Source organism: Ranitomeya variabilis, chromosome 1 (assembly GCF_051348905.1).
Source record: "Ranitomeya variabilis isolate aRanVar5 chromosome 1, aRanVar5.hap1, whole genome shotgun sequence".
NCBI classification, from domain to species: Eukaryota; Metazoa; Chordata; class Amphibia; order Anura; family Dendrobatidae; genus Ranitomeya; species Ranitomeya variabilis.
The window spans coordinates 839,877,089-839,885,513 of record NC_135232.1 but is presented as its reverse complement, the minus strand read 5'-3'; positions in this window follow the sequence as shown (position 1 = coordinate 839,885,513).

Sequence of the window (8,425 nt, the reverse complement as noted above, 5' to 3'; positions counted from 1 at the left end):
ATCTGGCAAAACTGATAGCATATTCAGAATCAGCACCCCAAAAATACCCCAAATTCATTAAAATATTTTGGACACCAGAAAAAAAATTTTTTTTTGTTGACCTGTGTAATGAATAGGTGTCTTATTGAAACGTCTCCATCATTGACCATGCTTAATGTCACCTTACAATAGCAAGGTGACATTAACCCCTTATTACCCCATATATCACCACCACAGGGCAACAGGAAGAAAGAGGCTAAGTGCTGGAATAGACGCATCTTACAAAAAAGTGGGCAAACCATAAAATATAATAACAGTCTTTTTTATTTTTTTTTACAGGGGTACTTATTTTAATTTGGAATAACCTTCCCAGCAGGTCTGTCTCTTCTCCCGTAAAATTACATGTAGGAGAAGAGGCGGATTGCTGCAGAAGTGTAGAGCACATGATTCAATTTTGCCTTCCTTCATTAGCTGCTCAGCTTTTTGTCATCTCAGTCACTGCCAGAATCTCAACTGAACTGCTTCGCTCTGCTTAGGAACTGGTAGAAGTGACTGAGATGGCATAGCAGTCGCTGGCTATGTTATCCAGCTAACCAGAAACCCAGGACAAACTCCCCACCCTTCTCTCAAAATTACACCACTTCTGGCCGGTGACCAGTTCATGCTTTACTTATATAACTCTATGTGTTGTAAATAATAGCTAAAACATACACTACAAGCTCATTTACAATTTTGTTTCTCCCCTATTTCCTCATAGATTGTAAGCATGTGGGCAGGGCCCTCACTCCTCTGAGCAGGGCCGGTTTTAGGCAAAGTGGGGCCCTAGGCAAAGTTTAAAATGGGGCCCCAAATGCTAACATATTGCACATCACACAGAAGCATTTTGGTTGTATTTACATGCGCTGATCTCAGGCCGCTAAACGAGCATGATTGACAATACTGAAGTCGTTCGACGCTTGTTTCCCGACATCTTTCCACCATCTGAGAAAGAATGAAGGGGTGAAGGGGACAGAACGATCACTAATAGATCACTAACAGATCACCATACAGTATCATGTTATCAACAGCACAAATACAGTTTATACCGGTGATGTGCTGCTGAGAACAAGGATTTTTATTCCAGCATAAACAATCCAATCACCCAATGAATATGCAGCATTTTGCTGGTTTAGTATAATACACCCCATAGTCCTCCATATAATGTAATGTGCACCACAGTCCTCCATATAGTATACAGCACAGCCAACAGTAGTATACAGCACAGCCAACAGTAGTATACAGAACTGACCACAGTAGTACTATACAGCACTGCCCACAGTAGTATACAGCACTGCCCACAGTAGTATACAGCAGAGCCCACAGTAGTATACAGCAGAGCCCACAGTAGTATACAGCACAGCCCACAGTAGTATACAGCAGAGCCCACAGTAGTATACAGCAGAGCCCACAGTGGTATACAGCAGAGCCCACAGTAGTATACAGCAGAGAGCCCACAGTGGTATACAGCAGAGCCCACAGTGGTATACAGCAGAGCCCACAGTGGTATACAGCAGAGCCCACAGTGGTATACAGCAGAGCCCACAGTGGTATACAGCAGAGCCCACAGTGGTATACAGCACTGCCCACAGTGGTATAAAGCACTGCCCACAGTGGTATACAGCAGAGCCCACAGTGGTATACAGCAGAGCCCACAGTGGTATACAGCAGAGCCCACAGTGGTATACAGCACTGCCCACAGTAGTATACAGCAGAGCCCACAGTGGTATACAGCAGAGCTCACAGTAGTATACAGCAGAGCCCACAGTGGTGTACAGCAGAGCTCACAGTAGTATACAGCAGAGCCCACAGTGGTATACAGCAGGGCCCACAGTGGTATACAGCAGAGCCCACAGGAGTATACAGCAGAGCCCACAATAGTGTACAGCAGAACCCACAGTAGTATACAGCAGAGCCCACAGTAGTGAACAGCAGAGCTCACAGTAGTATACAGCAGAGCCCACAGTGGTATACAGCAGGGCCCACAGTGGTATACAGCAGAGCCCACAGCAGTATACAGCAGAGCCCACAATAGTGTACAGCAGAACCCACAGTAGTATACAGCAGAGCCCACAGTAGTATACAGCACTGCCCACAGTAGTATACAGCAGAGCCCACAGTGGTATACAGCAGAGCCCACAGTGGTATACAGCAGAGCCCACAGTAGTATACAGCACTGCCCACAGTAGTATACAGCAGAGCCCACAGTGGTATACAGCAGAGCTCACAGTAGTATACAGCAGATCCCACAGTGGTGTACAGCAGAGCTCACAGTAGTATACAGCAGAGCCCACAGTGGTATACAGCAGAGCCCACAGGAGTATACAGCAGAACCCACAATAGTGTACAGCAGAACCCATAGTAGTATAATACAGCACTGCCCACAGTAGTATACAGCAGAGCTCACAGTAGTATACAGCAGAGCCCACAGTAGTATACAGCAGAGCCCACAATAGTATACAGCAGAGCCCACAGTAGTATACAGCAGAACCCATAGTAGTATACAGCATGCCCATCCCCCCCTCTCCCCTCCCGAGAATGGCCACACAGTCCAGTAAAAAAAAAACAAAAAAAAACACACGCTCCTCACCTCTCCACACGTGCCCGCGCTGCTTCCTGCTCCTGTGTCAGTGGCAGCCGCTGCTCTGCCTGGGACACAGTGAGTGCGCACGCACCCGCTGTGTCAGAGGCAGAGCGGGGAATGATGGGAGAGGGGGCGTCGTCAGGTGACGCGCTCTCCTCCATCATTGAACTGTACCGGCAGACGCCGGTACAGTTCAATGCAGCGGGGGAGTCGGCGCAGGCGGCAGGCGGGCCCCCCTGCCTCACAGGGGCCCCATAGCGGCTGCGTGACTTGCCGCTAGCTGGGGGCCCCTGGGGGAGTGGGGGCCCCAGGCAGCTGCCTGGTCTGCCTGCCCCTAACGCCGGCCCTGCCTCTGAGTTAACTGTAAAATGTTGCCGAATATGTTGGTACAGTAAAAATAAAAATTATGTATATTTTTATATCTTTTACTACTTTTATTAGTAGAAGCATTGTTTTTACAGAAAAATAATTTTTGGCACATTCAAAGAGCCATAATTTTCATAAAAGTTTGTCTTTGTTTAGAATGAGTTATATCTTTCAGTGGCATCATTTTGGAAAAAATCAGCGATTGACATTTCCTGAAGCTTCTTCCTCTTGAAAACCTTCACGGGTTTGCTTGCCTGAAAATTTGTGTACATATACCCTAATGGCTGTCTCTGCCTTTCTTTCCTTTTATATGCCCTGATCTGTTTTTAATACAGCATGCAAGGGGTTAAAAAATGGAAATCAGAGGGTTCTGTGGTCTCCATTATTACATAAGGATCTCTATATATTTCCGCAACCATTCTACTTCTGATTGCATTGACACAGCCCTTAACCCCTTACATCTCCCAAGGTGGTATGCACATTTATGACTAGGCCAAATTTTACAATTCTGACCACTGTCACTTTATGTGGTTATAACTCTGGAATGCTTCAATGGATCCCACTGATTCTGAGATGTTTTTTTCGTGACATATTGTACTTCATGATAGTGGTAACATTTCTTTGATAGGACTTATATGTGAAAAAAGTGGAATTTTGGCAAAAATTTGGAAAATCTTGCAGTTTTCAAACTTTGAATTCTTATGCCCTTACACCAGAGCGTTATGTCACGCAAAATAGTTAGTAAATAACATTTCCCACATGTTTGCTTTACATCAGCACAATTTTTTTAAGCAATGAAATTTAAAGTGACTTTGATGGGTCTATATTAGAGAAAATATCCAAAAGTCACTAAAAATTGCACTCCTGAATAGGGTTGAGCGACTTTCATTTTTTTAAGATCGAGTAGGGTTTTGGGAAACCCGATTTTGTCCAGAGTCGAGTCGAGTGCAGTCGGCCGATTATCGCTAAAAGTCGGGGATCGACCGAAACACGAAACCCAATGCAAGTCAATGGGGAAGCATAGTCGGCAGTGAGTGGAGGCCAGGAAAACACCTACAGTGCCCATTTTAATGCCAAAAACATCCATTCTTGTTTCTGAAGCTTGCCAATCTTAATTAACTGTATAATAATAGTTGGGCATAGGGAATTGGGGGAAAGTTGTGGGGGGAGTAGGGCTGGCTCAAGTTTTTCGTGGGCCCAGGAAATGCGGACTACGTCACGGCGGTGTTGCAGGGAAAGGTAAGTATTTAAAAGTTGCAAGTGCTGTGATCCTGAGCAAGCAGGGGGGGCCCACTCGTTCGCATTGCCACTGGCACAGGGCCCCTCAAAGTACGGCGGTGTGTTTGCATGGCGGGGGCGCCTCCCACCAGCAGCGACACTTTTGCGTACTCTGAGGGGCCCTGTGCCAGTGACGTCGCCAACGAGTATGCCCCCCCACCTGATGAAGGAACCTGCACTTTCATCTGCACCTTCCTCTTTGTCCCTGTGTAAGGTGGTATAACATGCGGGAAGGGGAACCTTACTTTCAGCAGGGACAGATTCTGGCTGTGTAGAGTACAAGGGGAATGTAGTGGTCTAGGTCAATGTACCAGCAGACTCATTTAGCAGTGGCTGGGCAATGGGCAGGATGAGGAGGAAACAGATATAGGGCCAAAGAATAAAGTAGGCTACATGCAGTTCAAAATTGGTAACAGGACTAAACAGGCGGCATTGCTTTGTTCAGTGGAGTAGCAAACCCAAGAGCAGCAGACACTGTTTCAAGGGCCTAACCACACTAGTAGGCCAAATGCAGTTTAATATCTGATAGTATAGGGCGAAAGCCAGAATGTGGAAGCTCAGCTTTGTTCAGTTGAGGACAACACCAGGGAGGGGCAGACACCTTTAGTAGGCCGGAAAAGCCTATTGCATTTTTTAAAATGGTAATTTGGAGCAGAAGGTTGAAGCTCAGCTTTATTTACTTGAGGGCAACACCAGGGAGGGGCAGAAGCCGTTAGTAGGCCCTAACCACCATTTTTTTTTTTTAAACCACATAATGAGAGCCGGAAGGTTGAAGCTCAGCTTTATTTAGTTGAGGACAACACCAGGGAGGGGCACACAGACAGACACCTTTAGTAGGCCTGAAAAGCCTATTGCATTTTTCAAAATGGTAATTTGGAGCAGAAGGTTGAAGCTCAGCTTTATTTAGTTGAGGGCAACACCAGGGAGGGGCAGAAGCCGTTAGTAGGCCCTAACCACCATTTTTTTTTTAAAACCACATAATGAGAGCCGGAAGGTTGAAGCTCAGCTTTGTTCAGTTGAGGACAACACCAGGGAGGGGCAGACACCTTTAGTAGGCCGGAAAAGCCTATTGCATTTTTTAAAATGGTAATTTGGAGCAGAAGGTTGAAGCTCAGCTTTATTTAGTTGAGGGCAACACCAGGGAGGGGCAGAAGCCGTTAGTAGGCCCTAACCACCATTTTTTTTTTTTAAACCACATAATGAGAGCCGGAAGGTTGAAGCTCAGCTTTATTTAGTTGAGGACAACACCAGGGAGGGGCACACAGACAGACACCTTTAGTAGGCCTGAAAAGCCTATTGCATTTTTTAAAATGGTAATTTGGAGCAGAAGGTTGAAGCTCAGCTTTATTTAGTTGAGGGCAACACCAGGGAGGGGCAGAAGCCGTTAGTAGGCCCTAACCACCATTTTTTTTTTTAAAACCACATAATGAGAGCCGGAAGGTTGAAGCTCAGCTTTATTTAGTTGAGGACAACACCAGGGAGGGGCACACAGACAGACACCTTTAGTAGGCCTGAAAAGCCTATTGCATTTTTTAAAATGGTAATTTGGAGCAGAAGGTTGAAGCTCAGCTTTATTTACTAGAGGGCAACACCAGGGAGGGGCAGAAGCCGTTGGTAGGCCCTAACCACCATTTTTTTTTTTTAAACCACATAATGAGAGCCGGAAGGTTGAAGCTCAGCTTTATTTAGTTGAGGACAACACCAGGGAGGGGCACACAGACAGACACCTTTAGTAGGCCTGAAAAGCCTATTGCATTTTTTAAAATGGTAATTTGGAGCAGAAGGTTGAAGCTCAGCTTTATTTAGTTGAGGGCAACACCAGGGAGGGGCAGAAGCCGTTAGTAGGCCCTAACCACCATTTTTTTTTTTTAAACCACATAATGAGAGCCGGAAGGTTGAAGCTCAGCTTTATTTAGTTGAGGGCAACACCAGGGAGGGGCAGAAGCCGTTAGTAGGCCCTAACCAAAGTTGAAGGCCAAATGCAGTTTAATTTCTGATACTATAGGCCGAAAGCCAGAAGGTGGAAGTTCCGATTTAGACAGTGGAGGACAATTTGAATTAGGGACTGCAGACAGACTTAGTAGGCTGTCCCCTGTGGACCATGCATCCACCACATTAACCCATTGCGCCGTAATGGACACGTAATCTTCCGTGGCCATGCCTACAGGTCCATGCGTCTGTTGTCAGGTGCACCTTTGTACTCACAGATTGCCAGAGTGCATGGACAATGCGGTCTTCTACATGCTGGTGGAGGGTTGGGATGGCTTTTCTCGCAAAAGAAGTGTCGACTGGTTAGCTTGTAGCGTGGTACAGCGTAGTCCATCATGGCCTTATTAATAGTAAATAAAATATATAACTAGGCTCTATGAACTTTTAAATAGGTTCCAGGGGTACACGGGCAGCATTGGTGTGGTCAGTGGAGGAGTATTGCAAGTAGGGGCTGCAGACAGGCTATCAAAGGCCTAAAATAACAAACAGTAGGCAGTCATGGCAGTTTTACATCGGTTACATGGATACACAGGCAGGCACTCCAGGCAGCATTGTGGTCAGTGGAGGAGTATTGCAAGTAGGGGCCGCAGACAGGCTATCAAAGGCCTAAAATAACAAACAATAGGCTCATGGCAGTTTTACAGCGGTTACATGGATACACGGGCAGGCAGCTTGGTGGTCAGTGGAAGAGTATTTAAAGTAGGGACCGCAGACAGGCTTCAAAGGCCTAACATAAGAAAATGGGCTGGCTGTAGGCACTTTATAATTGGTTCCAGGGGTACACGGGCAGCAGTGGTCTGGTCAGTGGAGGAGTATTTAAAGTAGGGACCGCAGACAGGCTATCAAAGGCCTAACATAACAAACAATAGGCTCATGGCAGTTTCACAGCGGTTACATGGATACACGGGCAGGCAGCTTGGTGGTCAGTGGAGGAGTATTGCAAGTAGGGGCTGCAGACAGGCTATCAAAGGCCTAAAATAACAAACAGTAGGCAGTCATGGCAGTTTTACATCGGTTACATGGATACACAGGCAGGCACTCCAGGCAGCATTGTGGTCAGTGGAGGAGTATTGCAAGTAGGGGCCGCAGACAGGCTATCAAAGGCCTAAAATAACAAACAATAGGCTCATGGCAGTTTTACAGCGGTTACATGGATACACGGGCAGGCAGCTTGGTGGTCAGTGGAGGAGTATTTAAAGTAGGGACCGCAGACAGGCTTCAAAGGCCTAACATAAGAAAATGGGCTGGCTGTAGGCACTTTATAATTGGTTCCAGGGGTACACGGGCAGCAGTGGTCTGGTCAGTGGAGGAGTATTTAAAGTAGGGACCGCAGACAGGCTATCAAAGGCCTAACATAACAAACAATAGGCTCATGGCAGTTTCACAGCGGTTACATGGATACACGGGCAGGCAGCTTGGTGGTCAGTGGAGGAGTATTGCAAGTAGGGGCTGCAGACAGGCTATCAAAGGCCTAAAATAACAAACAGTAGGCAGTCATGGCAGTTTTACATCGGTTACATGGATACACAGGCAGGCACTCCAGGCAGCATTGTGGTCAGTGGAGGAGTATTGCAAGTAGGGGCCGCAGACAGGCTATCAAAGGCCTAAAATAACAAACAATAGGCTCATGGCAGTTTTACAGCGGTTACATGGATACACGGGCAGGCAGCTTGGTGGTCAGTGGAGGAGTATTTAAAGTAGGGACCGCAGACAGGCTTCAAAGGCCTAACATAAGAAAATGGGCTGGCTGTAGGCACTTTATAATTGGTTCCAGGGGTACACGGGCAGCAGTGGTCTGGTCAGTGGAGGAGTATTTAAAGTAGGGACCGCAGACAGGCTATCAAAGGCCTAACATAACAAACAATAGGCTCATGGCAGTTTCACAGCGGTTACATGGATACACGGGCAGGCAGCTTGGTGGTCAGTGGAGGAGTATTGCAAGTAGGGGCCGCAGACAGGCTATCAAAGGCCTAAAATAACAAACAATAGGCTCATGGCAGTTTTACAGCGGTTACATGGATACACAGGCAGCTTGGTGGTGAGTGGAGGAGTAGTGCAAGGAGTGTCTGTCCCAGTACTCCCAAAATATAAATAGATGTTAATGTCTCGCAAAACAACCAAAACAAAAAAAAAAGGTGGCATACTTAGGTACAGGGGTGGGCTCATCTACTGAGTTTCTGACATAGTAATTTG